General features: G+C 39.7%; 1 protein-coding gene across 1 annotated transcript in view; it reads left to right on the top strand.

Moving 5' to 3' along the window:
* The first annotated feature begins 3124 nt into the window (after positions 1 to 3124).
* THSD7B (thrombospondin type 1 domain containing 7B) overlaps positions 3125 to 18063 on the top strand; it is a 395835-nt gene continuing 380896 nt past the window's right edge. The window contains exon 1 of the mRNA XM_072040738.1: positions 3125 to 3199. The gene's annotated coding sequence lies outside the window, so the exon portion shown is untranslated. The remainder of the gene's footprint in view (positions 3200 to 18063) is intronic.

An 18063-nucleotide genomic window follows, 5' to 3' on the forward strand; every position in this document is an offset into this window, starting at 1 on the left:
GTATCAAAGCATGCAATGAGACAGCCAGGGTGCAATTACCAGTGATGTTTTGAGCTCATGCGAGTTCAAACAACCTCCAGTGTATTCATATGAAACACCTCTGCAGATAGATCAGTAGAGGCCAGGCTTCTCCAGAGGGTGCAAGGTAATTGTGTAACGCTTTGGAGCTCCTCTAACCACCTTGACATTTCACGTTGCTGTGCTGGAGAAGAACCCCGGAGCTCCCACAGGTTGCTCTGGCTTTGGGTGAGGGCAGGGACAGTCCTGTCCCGTCGGTGACCCAGGGATGGCCTTTGTGCAGGGTGGATTGCCCCCTGGCTGGATGTGAGGAGACCTTGCTGTGTCTGCTCTGCATCCGAGGGGCGTTCAAAACTATGCCGGTGCAGTCTGGTCTTTTGTAATGTATGGTAATAACACTGCTTTCTTCTCTAAACACTGCTCGTTGCAGTTGAGATGCACAGTAACCACCCTCTTTGAAAACAAACGCGGAGCATTTTCCTGCCTATCTCGGTGTAATAACTAAAGCAAGCAATTTTATTTATTTATTTTTAAATATATATATATTTTTTATATTCGTCGTGCAGAAGCCGAGCACGACGGCTGTTTCCCACCCACGGGCCCAGGCGAGGCCCCTGAGGCAGTGCCGAGGCGTTGGGCGGCCGCCGCCAGGGGGCAGCCTGCGCCCCGCTGACAGACCGAGGGCGGCCGGGCCCGGCCCGCTTTCGGCACGGTTCGGCCCGGCCCGGCCTTGCAGGGCCCTGGAGGGGAGCGAGGCGCTGTGGCAGGGCCGTGAGGAAAGCTAGGTGTGATGCTAGAGCTGAAAGAAAACGAGTAAAAGGAAAACTAGCTGCTGCCTCCTGTTTGACCTCGTGTGTTAACCCCAGATTGCACAGAAATGTCAAAGCAAAAAGCCCCATGAAAGTCTCTAAAAGCACTAAGTGCTGCCTTTGAACTGTTATCCCGTGTCTGTGTGGCTATAATTTTATACAGCTAAGAGCGACTTTCACTAAATAAGCAGAGGGAGGTAAATAAAGCCAGAGGAACGGGAACTATTCTAAGAAAAAATTACCCCCTTGTAATAAGGAGAGCACTTATTTGCAGTGGGGTGTTCTGGCCAGAACCAGCTTCCCAGGTGACGTTCTCCTGCTCCTGGGTTTTGCTTCCCACCAGCAATGCCACCGCCACCTGCAGGATCCCTCAGGTGGGGAGGATGCTGGCGTGGCTACCTCTTGTGCAGCTCCTGCCGTAGCACAGAGCAGCGAGGGGAGGTCAATCTTGCTGTTGTGCATGAAAACAGCAGCCGATCATCATCTGTGAGTTGCTTTAGGAGAAAAGGAATCCTGCGACAAGTTCAGTGAAAACAGCAAAGGAGGTTGGTTTCTTTGCCATTCAGGAAGGTGCCAAAGGATGACCTTCTATGAAAATGCTTTACAATATCCCTTAGGTGTGTTTTGTCTGATCTTTAGTGTATTGAGTAACACTTTGTAGAGGATACAGCTTTAAAAGTGGCTAGAAAACATACATGCTGATGTGGTTTATGTAACTGGAAGACTAAAATCCTATATAGGATTCAGAGATGCACTATTCAGCAGGGATAGAGCAGCCTTAATATCTTTGGTGAAAATTCAGATCCAGATTAGTGTTAGGAGATTTGGGGGAGATCATAAAGGCTGTGGTTTGACATGAATGACTATTGTGTCCTCACAAGACTTTGTTCCTCAGTGTTACAAGTCTTGTTACAACACTGTTACAAGGCTAGGGGGTCCAGGCAAAGGACATGCTTCTATTTATACCTGAAAACCACCTTTCCCATTTGGGATCCAACCTAGAACTTAAATCTGAGGGATGAATTTGAATGCAAGACCTCTTAATTTCCCAGTAGTTTACATGGAAGACCTTTTACTTTTTATTATTATTATTATTATTGTTTTTATTTTTTTTCCTTCTGTTGCCTATCACTAACGTTTATACATCGCTCTGTTGACTATGAGTATGTAAGTGAAGTTTGCAGTAGGTAATTACATTGAAAGTAAGTGACTTGTAAGTGTTGCATGGAGTTTAAATATTAGGATTTAATCATAAGATGTTCAACAAACAAGAAGGTAAATTTAAAAATGTTCAGTATCAAAATAATTCAGTATCACCACCTGTATGGAGTGCTGATAAGACAAAGAACATTTTCCTGTGTTCATGACCATAGGGACTCAACAAAGAAACCACACATCTCTGATAGTGTAGAAGCCAACCCAGAAGCCAGATGGAAAGGCAGGGAGGAGGTCTGTAAACTGCTAGATGACAAAGCTGTCTTGTCGCAATCATCACCACAATCTTTTCTAAAAATATAAGACTGGTCATGGCTAAATACCATCAAAAGCTATATGGTCTCAAACAGGGATTCTTGGCAGTGCTCAGCTGTAGCATTTCAGCTACTGTAGTTACTAGCTGCACCCTTAGAAGTCAGTGTGATGCTTAGAGCTGAATTCATGGAAGGTCGAGGTAACACCTGAAAATCTTCATTCTAGTCATCAAATCTGGATGTAATTAAAAATTGTATGATTAATCTTGGATAAGGGTATAGCTCTATAATTTGCAGTACTAGTAGGTCTTTTTATTAAAAGATAAGGAGGATCCTTCTTCCAGACTACAGAGCAAGGATTTTTTTCTGGTAATCTCTTCCATCTCTGATGGCACTAATTCTGACTGGTTTTGCCTATCCAGTTCAATTTTTTTTTTCCCAGTTCTTACAGGGATTATTGTTTTCTGTAAAAAAAGAATAGAGATTTACCTGATATTTGTCTGTTGAGTTTAGATGGAAGATACAGACAGCTATCGCTTAGATTGGTGAAGGAGTCTTCCAAAGAAGCCTTTGAAAATAACACGTTCTGGACAGGGAGTTCCGATGTGCAAAATGGGAGAATGTCATACTTATATATATATATATATATATATATATATATATATAAAATTTTGGCATGGGGAAAAGAAAGTGTAGAGGTTATGATAAATGCATTTTGTTTTAGGCCTTTGTGCAAGTGGGAAGACTGTCCTGACAAGTGAGTTTTATGGGAAGTGAACAAAGCATGCCTCAAGTAATGAATGGTACCTTGTCCACTTCCTTTTGTAGGCACGTGGCTGTAGAGTCAGAAAGCTGTCTTGCCTCCTGAAGAATAGCAAGCCTTACCCATCACCTTGCGAATCTGTAAGTAGGTCACTTATCCTAACTCTGTTATACCTACTCTAATTGCTCCATAACAAGCACTTACATTTTTAGGGCAAGTGCTCTGATGGTGGTAGGTGATCAATGTTCATTCTGTGTTCACCCTGGCAGGCTGGTACTGCTGAGCTTGTCACCTAATGAAGCACTACACAGCACCATTCCCTCCCATCTGTGGTATTTCCATGTTGTGACTGTCAGTCTCTCCGGTGGGTTGGGGAAAAGAAACCACAGCTCCTTTCGTCTCAGGCTTCTTCTCGGTGGGCTGGAGGGCTGAGTGTTCCTTTTGTAGCCATAAAACGTGATTGGATTGGGAGTAGGAGGATATTACAGAGAAATCAAGCAGCATCTGCTTTTGCTTGCATTTAGTGCTAGTGTTGGTGGAATAACCTCATTTGCTTAGGAAGGATCAACATACCTGCTTGTGAATCCTTTTTCCTCTCAGTGGAACTGAAAGAACAGCCAGGGACCAACTGAAGTAAAGTTGAATTTGACAAAAAATAGGGAAAATATCTGTTATTTATATTAATTGCCTTAAATGATGAACAATAGCACAGCACTAAAACTATGAATGATACAAGTAACTCAGTGATTCATATCTAAAGCCACAGAATCTTGACACAGGAAGAAATTGTATACTGACATTACCCCAGTGCAGAAAGGTAATTCCATACAGTTGGCGCGTATTATCTAAAATGCCTTTAAAATCCTTGACTTTGAAAATACTAGAGACCTACATTTTTAAGTGTCCCTGGATGACTTGAAGGTAATGCTGTGGATATGAAGTGAAATTTTCCTCTAATGGATTTAAGCCCATTGCACAGTGCATGAAGACTTGAAGAATTTTTTTTTTTAGGACTCTGACAGACATAATATAAGTACTTTTAGGCTTAGAGGTAAGTATTAATAATAAAGATGAATGAATATCTTCCTTTTACTTTTCTGTAATTTATATATAAAAGAGAAATTTTGCAATCTTTTTGTGTAATCAACCGGAATCTTTGATTTCCTAGATAAAAAACACAAGAGTAATTCCTGAGACCTTTTCTGTTTCTTTTAAGAGGTTTTATATGCAATTAATTAACTGTAAATATGGAATCTTAGTATCAAAAGAAAGAACCTAAAGATAGAGGGTAACTTTTTTTTTTTTTTTGGTAATAAAATGGGAGTTATTTGAGAATATGAGTTAATTCAAATGTGAATATCAGTTGAACTGATTCGATAAGGGAGTGATTTTTGATATCTTGGGTTTGCAGATCAGATACATTGCTCTCCTGATGCTTTCCTGTGCAGTGCAGACTCAGGGAGACATGCATTTTCTCAAGTGCACTGTATAGATTAATTTTTAGACCTGCATATAAGCTCTTTCATTATAAAAAAAAAATGGTTTCAGTATTAAAACAATTTTATTTTCTTCATCCTTGGTTGTTATTGGGTACATTATTTTGAGAATCACCAATTACTTCAGTAGATTGGAAAACAAGGTCTGGAAATACTGGTAAGAATGTATGGCAAACATTCATGCTTATTGCAGAAATATTTCATACTGGAGGGAGAAATACAAATAAAGTAAAACAACACACTAAGGGTTACCTCCTGGGATTTCTTGAACAGAAAGGAAATGATACCCAACAGAGGGTGTTTGAGCTTGTTAATGAGCAGATACAACTGGCAATCTTCCATAACTTGCTCTTAAATCATATCATTATATAAGTAAAACTTAATTTCTGATCTGACTTTGATGAGCTGATAGTGAAATATGCACAAAAGTAAGCAGTTCATGCTGCACCATTTATTAAGCTTATTTAATGGTTATTTATGTTAGTATGTCAGAAATGTGTGGTGCTGGTGAAAAGAGAATACATGGACAAATGGAAAGACAAAGTAGTACTTTAGAAGTTGTGTTATTTGTTCCTGCTCATTACCTCGTTGTTTGGATGCCCATTGTTGATGACCTGATGTAAGAAATTGCAAATGACACTTTTTGGCAATGCATTTATATTATTTTCTCCACATATATTTACAAAAGTTTCCCATTTTTTTCATGCGTGTTTGCCAAAAGTATTGGTATTTTTTGACAGTATAAACCAAAGATTTGATTTAGTTTTCTGAGCTCAAATTGTGCTGCATTTTGTTTAATTTCTTTTTATACCTGGAGAGCTCAGAAGATCCAGATATTATGAAAACATTTGTCTAAGTCTTAATCTTTTTATTTGATCCAGAGTGCTTCATGTGAAAAGCACAGCCCAAGGACTTTTCAGAAGAACAAAAAACCACAGTGGATAATTTCAACAATCACGTTACACAAAATCAAATTTTGATGCCATGATTCTTCATGAATAAAAATATGTATATGTAGAAATTTATTATTTCATATTCCTTTCTGACCAGTCAGCCATACTGGTATCAATTCCTCTGATTTGGTATTCAGCTTTGCTTTTACATTTTACAAGGGTTGCTGTGCTTTCTCATTCAGAAAAGAGCTTGATATCATGAGCTGTGTGAGAAGAGATTACTTCCTCTGGTTAAAATGTGTACCTCCTGGAAGTAGAGTGTTGCCAAGTAAAGAGTCTGACTATTCAGAGGTGGCTCCTCAAGATGCCTGCACTAACATGAAGCCATCACAGGAGATACAGGCAGTGTTAAAGCAAAACTGCTCTAGGCTTCACCTGCAATTGGCTCCTGGATAATATTGTTAGATTTTTTTTTTCTTGTGTTTTATTGATTGTAGCAGGAATAATTTTCCAAGGACTTGAATATATTCCCTTTGTAGAGAAAACTCCACCCAAAGACCTCTGTATTTTGGCAATGTTAAATATTGACTACTCAACTCATTGCTTGGAGAGATGTAAGGAAGGTGGTGCCAAAGGTTATGCTGAAAGATGTTCAGAGATTGTACTAGTGAGGCAGCTAACCTGAGACGCTCTTTGGCAGGCCTCGAGCTCTTACGAGAGCTTAGCAGGAATGCCAGTTCCTCAGCAATGTGAAAAACAGGTACAAGATGTTTCAAGTTAAATATAAAAACTGTAGTGAGTACTTACTCGATTCGCTGAAAATTGATTGAAAGTAACTTACCCAAAGTCATGTAAGGACTCTACTGTGCAGCTAGGATCAGAACCCTGGCTGGCTTTATTTCAGTCTTGAAACTTATTTACAAAGTCAAATCTACCCTTTTGGAATAGGATCTTGATAGGGAACCACGATTCTTCAAGCACTTACTCAAGGAATTATGTTAAAAATATCTTTGTGTCTGTGTATTTCTCAGCCATCTCTGTGTCTGGTGACAGACATAGTTAGTAAAGTTCTCAGTGACTTCTCATCCATGAAACTGTTGTAGAAGAGTATAAAGATTTTACTTTTATAATTTTCTTCAGAAGGTAGGCTATTTTGTTAAATTGCACTGCAAAGGGCTATCAGTGTCAAATTAAAATGGCTTTAATTCGTTTGTGACCAAAATAAATTGAAAAATGCAGACTATGTGGATGATCATTAGAAAAAATATTCTGTGACACCTTAAAGGATTTTTGGATTGCCCAGAGCTCATGCATCTACAGATGGAAAATGTTTAAGAGATATTGAGAAGGTCTCAGGAGACTAATATGAGAGAAATATCAGTAATGCTTAACAAACATCACAAGGAACAGCGGGTTCTCAGGAACATGGTATGCTTTACACAGGCTAGTAATATTTAACTTTTATGATTGTATATCTGAATTCCAGATGGGCTGAGCTTCTGTGGATCTGAAATATTAAATACCCTGAAAACAAATACAGCATCTTACAACTTTGGGCTTAGAAAAGCTGTTTTCAAAAACCCTTTAACAGGTAAGAAGGCTGTCATGCTGTGACACCCAGACATAGCAGTCAGCAGAGACCTCATACCAGCTGACATGCTGAATGTGCCACGTGTATTAAAAGTGCTTAGCACCAGTTACCAACAGTCTTTGAGTCTAAAATTCATGTGTCGTACTGATTAAGTGTGTGTACCATACACATACAGACACACGAGCTTCTGTAGGGAAATTATTGCACTCCACCACTGCAGTTGCAATTACAGGCTCTTACACCTACATATTGCTTTTCAGCAGTGGAGAAATGCCCAAATGTGAACAAAACTGCTTCTGTGCAAGGGCATTACTCTCATACTGTGTTCATTTCTAAACTGATACAGATCAGTATATGAAATGCACAGGCATGTTCAGTGATAGAGAGTAAGAGAAAATTTCCTGGTATCTTTGCATCTAAGATGGATGAATTCTCTGTCGTTCTCTTTTTTTTTTTTTTTTTCTCTCCACAAGATGTTCTGACATAAAGGCTGGATCATTTGCGCATAGCAGCACAAATGCCGTTATCATGTTGATTGAGGTAAAGGGCAGAAGTGGTGGTCATAGGGATGCAGAAGAGGAGAAAAATCCTTTACTGCAAAACTAAAGCTTAAATCAATTTAAATGAAAAAACCTTGTACTGTCCAGGGAGGGAAGGACTCTCACAAAATTGGAGAAGGAACATTGAACTTGATACTAAAGAGCAGCATAGGAGAAAAAACGTGATGGGAGAGAGAATAAATCAGAGCAAAAGTGAAAAACGCCCCGGAGAAAATCTAGCTAGAGCAGAAGAGAGACATGAAAAGCAAATCGACTCATTTGTTTCACACTTAGCAAAGCCTGTGTGGATGGCTGCATCAGTGTCAGGCTTGAAGCTTTGAAAAAACAACAACCTTGAGCCACACGGGTCGGAAGCCATCCAAGCTCAGCTTCAACCCTTCTCTGCTGACACATGTCCTTGGTTTTATCTGGGCTGCTACAGCCTCTTCTTTTCTGGCCTTATGGACCCTTTATGGTCCATACCAAAGAGCTCCTTTTTTACATTTTTCTTTCTCACACTCCTCTTGCCACCTGTTTCACTGGCCCTGATGATTTCTTTTGCATCTACTCAGTTCTACTGCACTGCTCTTGTTCTCCCCGTTAAGCGCCTTATATGTGATCTTTCTCTCTGCATTTATCTTTATCTTTCTTTCACTTTACCAGGGTCTTGTGTTCCTTTAGCACCTCTTTTCTACGAGCTGCATTCGTCCTGTTCTGCCCTTCTCTTCACACCATCTGTGTGCCAGACTTAATGACCCTTTCCTTAAGTCCTTTGTATTTTGGGTGACTCTTTATAAAGCACTTTACCTCCCTTTGCTTCGGCTTTCACAATGCTATGAGATTACCAAGTGCTGATAATACCGCTGACTGCCTTTGTGATATGTTTTGAAATCTGCTGGCCAACGCTATGTGTGAAAGGTAAATATTATTGCTATTTAAATAAGTTAGTGCTAAGAATAAGGTGGGCTGTGCATATCTCTTTCAGAGTTTTAATGCAAAATACTCTTTGATCTTCCTTTGCCCACAGTAGACAAGTATGTGCGTGCTATGTATCAATTGCCTACTGCAATCTAAGCTCCTGCTCAAATTTGTTGATAATGCACAATGTGTGCATATTTTCAAGGTTATATCATTGCCTTTAAAATCTATTGCCATATTTTAAGGGGGGGTTGTAAACTGCACTTGTGACTGCCTTCCTACCTGAGGTACGGGCATAGGTGAGCGAGGAGGGACTGCTGCAGACTTGTGTTGCTGGCCTGATGAATACACAGAAGTACATTGTTAAGTGCCAGATATACTTCCTACTCTTGCTAACTAAAAAATATGGTCATGGCTTTTCTTGAAATTTTCCCTCAAGAATCATTTATCTCTATGTTGAGAATAAGCATGAGCAATTTTCCCCAGAAGGTGAAGTTCAAAGCTGCTATTTCTGAAAACAGAGGCTTAGAAAGAAAATGCCACATCAGTTTTGACTCTGGCATCTCATCAACACTTCCAGATCTATTTTAACTTACCCTTTTGTAAAACAAACAATACATGTGAGAACAGAGCTGGCGTATATTTATCCTTCCTTTAAAAGGAAGATTGTATTGAAGTTATTTTAGAGGGCTTTTTGGTTTTACATGAGTTATGAGTTGTAATTATGAACTTAGTGGAGACTTCACAAATGTTTACCCTGGTAAGCTGTTATTGCCAATTTCCCAGTTAAGTGAGAAAGAATAATCGGATGTTTCAGATACTGAAGTACAAGATCTTTTGAAAAGTACATGAAATACTTGTGTGAAAATGTGTGTTTTCATAAGCATTGAGTAAGTGTTTCTGAGCCTGCTAAGGCCAAGCATTATGCATCTATATTGTGCAGGAGGAGGTGTGGTTGGAAAATCTCCCAAGGTCCTTCCTAGAACCAGATTCAATTCTTCATTGTATGCTCATAAGCAGTCTGTTGGACCAGTCATATGTTCATTGCTATTATTGTGTATATATATATATATATATATTTTTTTTTTTTTGCTTGTTTGGCTTTATTTTCTTAAATCCATTTAATACTATCTTATTTTTACAAGAAGCTATTGTTTTCAAAGCTTGTAGGGATTTTTGACAGAACCGATCACTTATGATCCTGATGTCTCCCATGATCTGAACCTGCTCATTCCCACATTTTGTAATAAGTCTGTTGGTAGGAGTAGTCTAGAGCTTAAGCTGAATGTCATACATACTGAAACACCTCAGTATCTTGAGATGGTCTCATTTCATTAGACATTATTTCATCTCTTTTTCAATGCTATTTTTTTTTTCACAATCGCCCGATGTATAAAACTTAAAAGGTCTGCAGACACTAGAAGATGAAAAGGAGAGTGATTCATCTTAGCACCGATCCGGACTGGAGACTGAACAATAGATTTCGCAACTGTCGCTGCTGAGTGGAGTTCCTTGCCTGCTCCTGCATGCCAAGCCTCCAGTCCCCCATGAGGGAAGCTGACTGCCACTTCTGCCTGGGGATGTTTTGTTCAGAGCCCCACAGAAAAGCATCTAAAGCCACATCTACACTATGAAGGAAAGAACTTGGAGCTAAATGAGCTTTATGACTCATATTTGTTATTCCAGTGTAGCCTTAATACAGAGACAAGAATATTTCTGGACATTTTTAATGAGCGTTTAGGAAGAGGAGAGCTTGGGTGGCTGCTGGCTTGGTCTGCAAGGTGCTTGGCTCTTCCCAGACCTGACCTGCACGGCTCACCCAAGTACGAACTCAGACCTTCTGTTAGGGCAGAGAGGGTATTTCAGCTGCCTTCTGCTGAAGCATTCCTGAGTTTGATGATGAAGTAAGCGATGCAGATGATGGGCATATGTGATCTGGCAAGGGGGCTCTGCACTTAGATGGTAAGGCAGGTACTGGAAAAATGGCTGTGCTTTCTTATGATAGTTACTAGGTAGCTCATACTATCTCTAATCTACCATTCTCTGAGATAGTTGCTATCTACCATTTCTCTTGAGGAAGAATCATACAATTTTCTCTCTTCTGGACTGTAGGCAGTTAGTCTGCTTCATCTCAGACCCTGCAGTTCTGTGCTCTCAAAGAACAATGGCAACACGGTTTCTTTAAAGCAGTGTTCACTTAACAAAAGCATCTTTACAGCAAGCGATGACATACACGGCTTGCTTTAGGCTTTTCCTTTAGCCTTGCTGTTCCCTGAACCTGAGGAAGATACAGCTTCTTTGGCAACTCTCCTGGAATCCCTCCTCTGGCAACAAGCTGACCTGCATGCCCTCTTCCTATGGGAAGTCCCTCTCAATGTGCTGTTCTGTGGCTTTGTACTGCTGCCTTGGGCAGATCAAGTTGTGGAAATGGAGATGGGCTCCTTGGTTGTGACCCCCCTCCCTGTCATCTTCCAAGCATGCCCTGGACACTACTCTGTTGCATTCTTGTGTACTCTGCCTCCTACTACAAAGTAGCCACACAGGAGATTGTAGCACTCCACCACAGGTAGTAATTTACCTCCTAAAAGTGTGCAACTAAATAGGAATTTTGTGAACTCATCATCCTAGTTATTCCTTATGTGCACCAGCTGGTCCGAGATAGGAGGTCAGGTAGAGGGTCAGGGGGGTCAGGAGGTAGGGGGTCTGTGTTGGGGCCCAGGTGTTATCCCCGTGAGTGTTAAGTGTCAGTAGTTCATCAGCTTTTGTTGCTTGCTAATATGTGTAAATACCATTTTATTCTGTAATCATTTCTGCAAACAATCATTTCACTTCATTAACAGGAGAGATGCGTGTACCCAGGTGATGGAATTTTCTAACTTTTTATACTGAATTACATCTTGGGAAATGGAGAAAACTTGCTCCGAAGTGGAGATAAGAAAAAATCATCCACTGAATTGATACCATCTTCGTCTAAGGATGGTAACTGCATAGGCAGAGGTGTCCAGATTCATTTCTTGTATATCCGGTAGAGTTAATCTAAGAATAACATTCTTTTGGATCAGTGTGGTGTTCATGGTAGAAAATAGCTAGGAAAGAAGAGAGTTATTTTTATTAGTAGCAGGACTGAGCAGAGAAGTACCTGAGCAGAAGAGATAGAAATGTCTGTTTGCTCTTGATAAGAGGTAAATCACTTTATTTGAAACATTTTCCATGCAATAAGTCACTATTGTTTTCTTAAGCTATTTCTTGTATGTGTGGACTCCAGTCCTACTGTGCTATACACTATCCAAATATAAAAAAGAGTAAAAGCCAGCCTCAAATAGTTGAAAATCTAAGTGAAAGGCAAACATAAAGATAAAGCAAATAGATAAAGGGAAGAAGGGAAGATGTAGGGAGTACAAATGGTTTGAGTGAGTGAATCTCAGCTTCGTGGCTACTACCTAAAAGAAATGTAGTGATCATGCTGGTATGGAGTTTTATGAAACATTTAGATAAAACTGTTATCAAAGAATGAATCAAAGTAGTTCCTGTAAAGGAAAACACTATCTTCGCATCCTATTAGAATTCTTTCATTACTTGAAGAGAGGAAATCTCTTAACTACAATAGTAAATACAGTTTGTGTGGATAAAACCACTATAGAAAAAGAAGAAAGTTGTCTTGTGGATTAAGGAGTCCTAAGAAGGTAAAAAATAAGGGCTCGAGGAAAAGATTAATAGCTGAGTAATGTAAGGACCCATACTTGTGAAAATTATCTGGAAAGGGAATAAGTAGTACTTTATTTTTTGTTGGTGAGGTGAAATTGCATGGGGCTTGTTAGCTATGAGGAGATACAAAGAAAGCAGAAGGATCAAGCGGTGATAGAGCGTTCAGTAATAAATGACAGGTGAGCTTCAGGGTAGACAGCTGATGGTAACTGATTCTGAAGGGACAATTGGAACTAATCATACTACCTGATAGATTCTAAATTAGCTGTAACAACTCTGAGAAAAATACTTGATCATTGCAGGGACCAGCACAGTGGAGGCTGCAATGCAGTGCAGTCTAGAAAGAAATTGAGATGTTAGATTGTATTAAGACAAAACGAGTATCATTACAGAAATTTATGGTACACCGTTGCCTGTATTAAAGTGTTCAATCTCAGTCATTCCATCTCAAAAGGCATATGAAATAATGGAAAAGGTCCTAAAGAGAGCAACTAAACTGATGAAGAAATACAAAAACAATTCCCAGAGAAGTAAACATGAGGATATTTAAGATGGTGTTAGGAGGAAATTAATATGGGGCAACATAATAGATGGATGATAGTGTGGTGAGTCTTCCCCTTTTATCTGCAATAAAATAGAGTGAAAGGGATGTTTCCGTTTACTTACGTGCAGCTAAAAGGCAGCAGACTCAAAAAAAATGATAAAAGCAAGCACTCTGAACACTGCTGAACTAAGCCAATGTTTTCATTCTTAACACTTTGCTGCAAGAAAGATTCCTTGCAATGATTTTCAGAGCTGGCTGCTTCCCAGTGGCTGCTGCTCTTACTGGCTCGGGGCTTTGCAGGGGCTCTGGGCACTCCCAGGGCAGGTGGTCACCCAAGAGCCACTGCTGGCCACTCCAGGAGCTATTTCAGATCCTGTCTTTCAGGACCAGACCTCCGACTGTACCCTCTCCAGCTGCTGGTGGTGACTGAATGAGCCCTGAGCTTTCTTCTGGATGCAGTGCTCTGTGTGCAGGTGACCAAACAGCACGCGGTACTGTCCAGCTTTCCAGCATCCTACATCCAAAGAATTCAAATTACAGCTCCGTCCTAGCTGTAGGTCCCTATGTGTCGTATCATGTAGCCTGTCATGATCACTTTAGCAAGTTAATTACCTTTCATTGTGCTGAGCACTCTCATTATCTAGCTTCATTATCAGTGCCATCTGTTTAGTTAATACTTTATCTGGACAAGCTTTGGTCTATGTTCCCTTCAGAATTGTGCCATTGATATTTTGTGTACTTTTTAAATGGGCAGACGGATGAGGACAAAATGATCACAATATCTAGAATCCATCATCCACTCCCTCAAACCTGTCATTGCTTCAATCACACAACAAGGGTCTAAATGCAATAATTTCCCTTTTTAGGTCTGTGTAGCATCGTTTAGCCTAAAAAAGTGACTTAAGGGTAACTAGGTATTTTCGGAAGTTCACCTAAAATAACCGGAAGATTCAACCCTTTAATGTAGATTCAAAGATAAACACTCATACTGATCTTTTTGTTAGTAATTGATTCTAATCTATGTTTTCTTAGATTTTCCTGTTCAGAACAAGCAAGCTTTTAACTGAAGTTTTAAAAATAACAGTGTGAGGACAAGGGCAGCAGGTAGGATTGGAAGGACTCTAAGAGATCCCTCAGCCCACTCAAGACAGGATTAATTGTGCCCAGTCATTCCTGACTAACCCTTGTCTAATTTGTCCTTAAATACTCCTGGCTGCAAGTTAAAGGTATTCTCAGAATGGGTAGGAAGCAGAGCAACTTCCTGCAAAACTTCTTTGTTATTCAAAGACTGTTATGTGTCCTTAGGTCTTGGTTAAGTTAGACAAACCCAGTTCTCCCAATGTTTCCTCACAGAATCTGTTTTCTGAACCTTTGATCATCCTTGCTGCTTGCAGCTGTTCAGCTGGCTCTCATCCTTCTTGATGTTTGGTGGATTAAAGCCTATCTACAGTGCTCAAGCCTCAGGCTGCAGTGTGCTGAGGGCTACTTCATGTGTCCCGTATGTGACATCTTCATCACACCCTGCAGTACCACGGCAGTTTTGTTAGAAAATAAAGTACTGACTCGGGTTCTGTATTTAATTCTTTAGGTGCCACATCTTTTTCCTAACTCATTGTTCTGTAATTAGTTGTATCCCACCTTGTATTTGTGCAGCTGATGATTTCTGCATAAATGCAGTATATTGCACTTGTCTTCAGTGAATTGTAATCTTATTTATTACAGTTTCTTTAATTTGTCTAGATACATTTTGGATTTTAGTGCTGTCCTCCCCAGTTGTAGTGCATCTTTCCAGCTTGATGCTATCTGCAAATTTAATTACTGTGTATTTTATTTCATCATTAAAGTCATTCATAAAAATACTGAATAGCACTGAGCCCTTGCAGGAACTTTACTCAATACATCATTTTTTCTCTTGGCAGTAAACCAAGAGCTTTGCTGAAATTTTTGTAGTAGTTTTAGAATAACTTTGTCGAGATTGTATTTCCGTAGCTCATTTTGATTGTGTCAAAAGCTTTTCTGAGTTTAATCTAAAACTAATCCTGACCTATAAAGCCTGTTAACTTGTACTAGAAAAAAGTTAGGCTGGCTTTTAAAAAACATGTTCTTTTATAGGTGTTTATTATTTTTATATGTTTATTATTTTTATTTGTTGAGGAGCCAACCTAGCTTCAAATAGCCTGGGTTCTCCTCATCCTCCCCTCTAGAGACTGGTGTTTGTGTTTTCCAGTGGTTAGACGCTTGCCTGCCACTCTTATTTCAAATGTAAATCACTAAAGGATCTAGGTTTGAACCAAAACAGCACAAAACATTTCTTTTACTTGGTTTCTTTCCCTGGACTAACTCTTTCTACTTACTACTAATGTACTCAGAAGGTATGTTCATGTTGCTGTTTCCTTGAGCATTTATAGTTGCACTTTGGCTTTTGTGTTTTGCTTCTACGTGCCTGCAGCAGCATCAATATATTAAATAGGATGTAACTGGATTTTATTTCTGGTCATAGAATCATAAAATCATAGAATGGTTTGGGTCGCAAGGGACCTTAAAGATCATTAAACTCCAGCCTCCTGCCATGTACACACTGGAAACTAACTCCATTTAGAAAAGACTGCATAATTTCTCCTCCTGTTCTGCCACTCCTACAAATTCCCTGGCTTTCATGCTCAAAGACATAAACTCAGCTGTAAGAGAATTGATTCTGTTGGTAATATATTTTTTTTTTGTTTCAAATTTGTTTAATCTTTCTGAATTGGCAAGTAATTGGTGATAACTAGAAACAAAGGAGCTGATGTGTATACACATTAGAAAATAAGGCATAATTTGTTGCAACAGTGGTGATTAAACACGAGCTGTCAGCATATTCTCGTTTTCTACAGTTAACTCTGCATTAACAATATTAATAGCTTCTATTACACAGAGCGAGCTGCTTTACAGCCCCTACTGGGTGGTGACACGTAGCCTCCAGCTGGGGCAGGTAACACACAAATAACATGGAGTGTACTAGTTAACTTGGGGAAAATGGCTGCAAAAACTCATGCCATCAAAAGGAATGGGAAATTTTCTTATGGTTTCAGCCCAAAGACGAAACAAACATTTCAGGTGTGGAGCAGCCAGGTTGTGGGGTTACGTGGGTAGAGGATCAGTGGGAATTTCACATTGGTGACAGCAGAAGAAGGTGCCTACTGTCTGTAACACAGGTATGAACTTCTTTTAATGTTCCTCTCCACCAACATTTAGGTGGCCTGTCTGCAGCACAGAAATGTGTCTGTGACTTAAAAATCATCTCTTAATGAAGCCACTTCAGGAAGGTGGGCCCTTGCAAAAGGCATGATTATCCCAACTGTGAACCTGTTCCCAATGAGTTTGTTTACTTGTTTGTTTATCTCTGTGATAATTTACATAAGAAGTTAGGTGAGAAAAATAGTATTGCCCAGTGATCTGTGTATCATCTTCATCTGTGCATCTCATTATCATTCATTCACTGGATGTTCTGAGTGTGTAATACCGAGAAAATGCAGCTGAGTTGTGGGTAGTGTACCTGAAAGATGGGGTCTGGCTGGGAAATCCCTGCCCACAAGAATGGTTGAGTTTGTTCTGTGGAGCAGAAGCTGCTCATGGAGTCTGTGCGCTGTAACTTGGACCAAGTCCATGCTTTCTCTCCTGAAAGGTCACCAAAGAGCCATTAAAGAGCAGCAGCTTTCAGCGCCATGTCAGAAGTAGTTTGCCAGCCACAAGGCAGCACTTCACAAAGTTTTAAATTCACCCTGCTACATCAGGAGCAGCGTAATAAGCTGGAGTAGTCGCACAGGACACAAACTATCCACTTGGATAGCACTTAATGTATGCTTTGTCATCCCTGAAACTCCACAGTGTTGTATAGAGCTATTACACTTAAAGAAGGATATGTACCTGGTGAATCACTCCCACTAAAGCTGATTTACTTGTAGCAAAGCCTAAAACAAACAGCCCAACACATTCACAGTAGTAAGATATACAGCTTCCTTTGCTATTCTACACGCAGGATAATGACAATGAAAATAACAGCAAAGGGTACCGAAACAGCCTGAGGGACATGACTTGTTGTAATAGTACCTGACCTCTATCTGTTGTCCGTCCTTTATAAGTCGCCTGTACAGAAGTGGAACCAATACACATTATTAAAAACAAAACCAATTCTGTAGCTGCTGAGTGATAGGCAGGGTATGTATTTTTCAAATCTATTCTCTTGCCTCTACCACCTTTCTTTTGCTGCTACAAAAAGGGCAAAAGGAAACATTTATTTGTTTAAAAATGTGTACCTTGCATTTCTCTTCTGATAACTAAAAAAAAAAAAAAAGTGTTCCTATACTATTACTTATTACTGTGCATTGTTTGCTAGGGCTATGTTTTCTATCATGGGATTCAAATTGCTTCTTGTGCCATCAGCATTTTCCTTTTTCACATTTCTTTCAAGGCAAAATGGAAAATGTATTTCTCTGCAGTAGCGAGAGTGATCAGGGAAAACTTTATTTAGGGTGAAAGGGAAAATAGTGGAGCCAGAACATGTATCTACACTAAAAATCTGTTTAGAACATTGAGAACCAACATATTCACAAGACAGCAATGTATCTGTTTTAAAAATTAGGCTTAGAAAGATATAGAAACATAGCATGTAATGAACATTAACCTGCCTATTTGCATTGTAGATTAAAAAATCTGATGATTTACTAATGAGGAGTTGAAATGAAGGGCAGTGCATTGTGAGAGACTTGATTTTGTGGAAAAGCAGTGTGAAGGCAGTGACACTTGTAAAACTTGGAGCATATTTAAAAGTGAACAAGTACACTTCCATTCAGCATTATTGCACGGGAGACTCCATAAATAAAAATCCAAATAGTGCTTTCTTAATTCTCACATACAGTTACATTTAATGGCAATAGGACTTCCAACATGAGTAAAACCAGCAGGGCTTGGCCCATAACTATTATTCTTGTTTGCAGTCTGCCTGTTTTCTAAAGGTTAGCAGTAAGATTTCATGTACTTTCTTCCATAGCAGCGGCTCTGATTTAAGGAGCTGCTGGCTTCTGCCCTCCAGCCTCTCATTCCCCCTTCCACAGCGCCTCTTCAGCTGCGCCAACACGAGTGTTAGTGGGGCCATTTGGCTAACCAAATGCGGGGAAAAAATACAGACAGCACTCCATGCCTATTCCACAATGGCAATTTCGAAGCAGAGAAGTGAAGACCTGGGGAATTTAATGAGTGTACCTCATCCAAAGAGAAATAAAAGTGGTCATTAGGGAATGATAGATACAGAAGCAGAGCCTGGTTTGAGTGCCAAACCT

This window comes from Anas platyrhynchos, chromosome 7 (genome assembly GCF_047663525.1).
Source record: "Anas platyrhynchos isolate ZD024472 breed Pekin duck chromosome 7, IASCAAS_PekinDuck_T2T, whole genome shotgun sequence".
NCBI classification, from domain to species: Eukaryota; Metazoa; Chordata; class Aves; order Anseriformes; family Anatidae; genus Anas; species Anas platyrhynchos.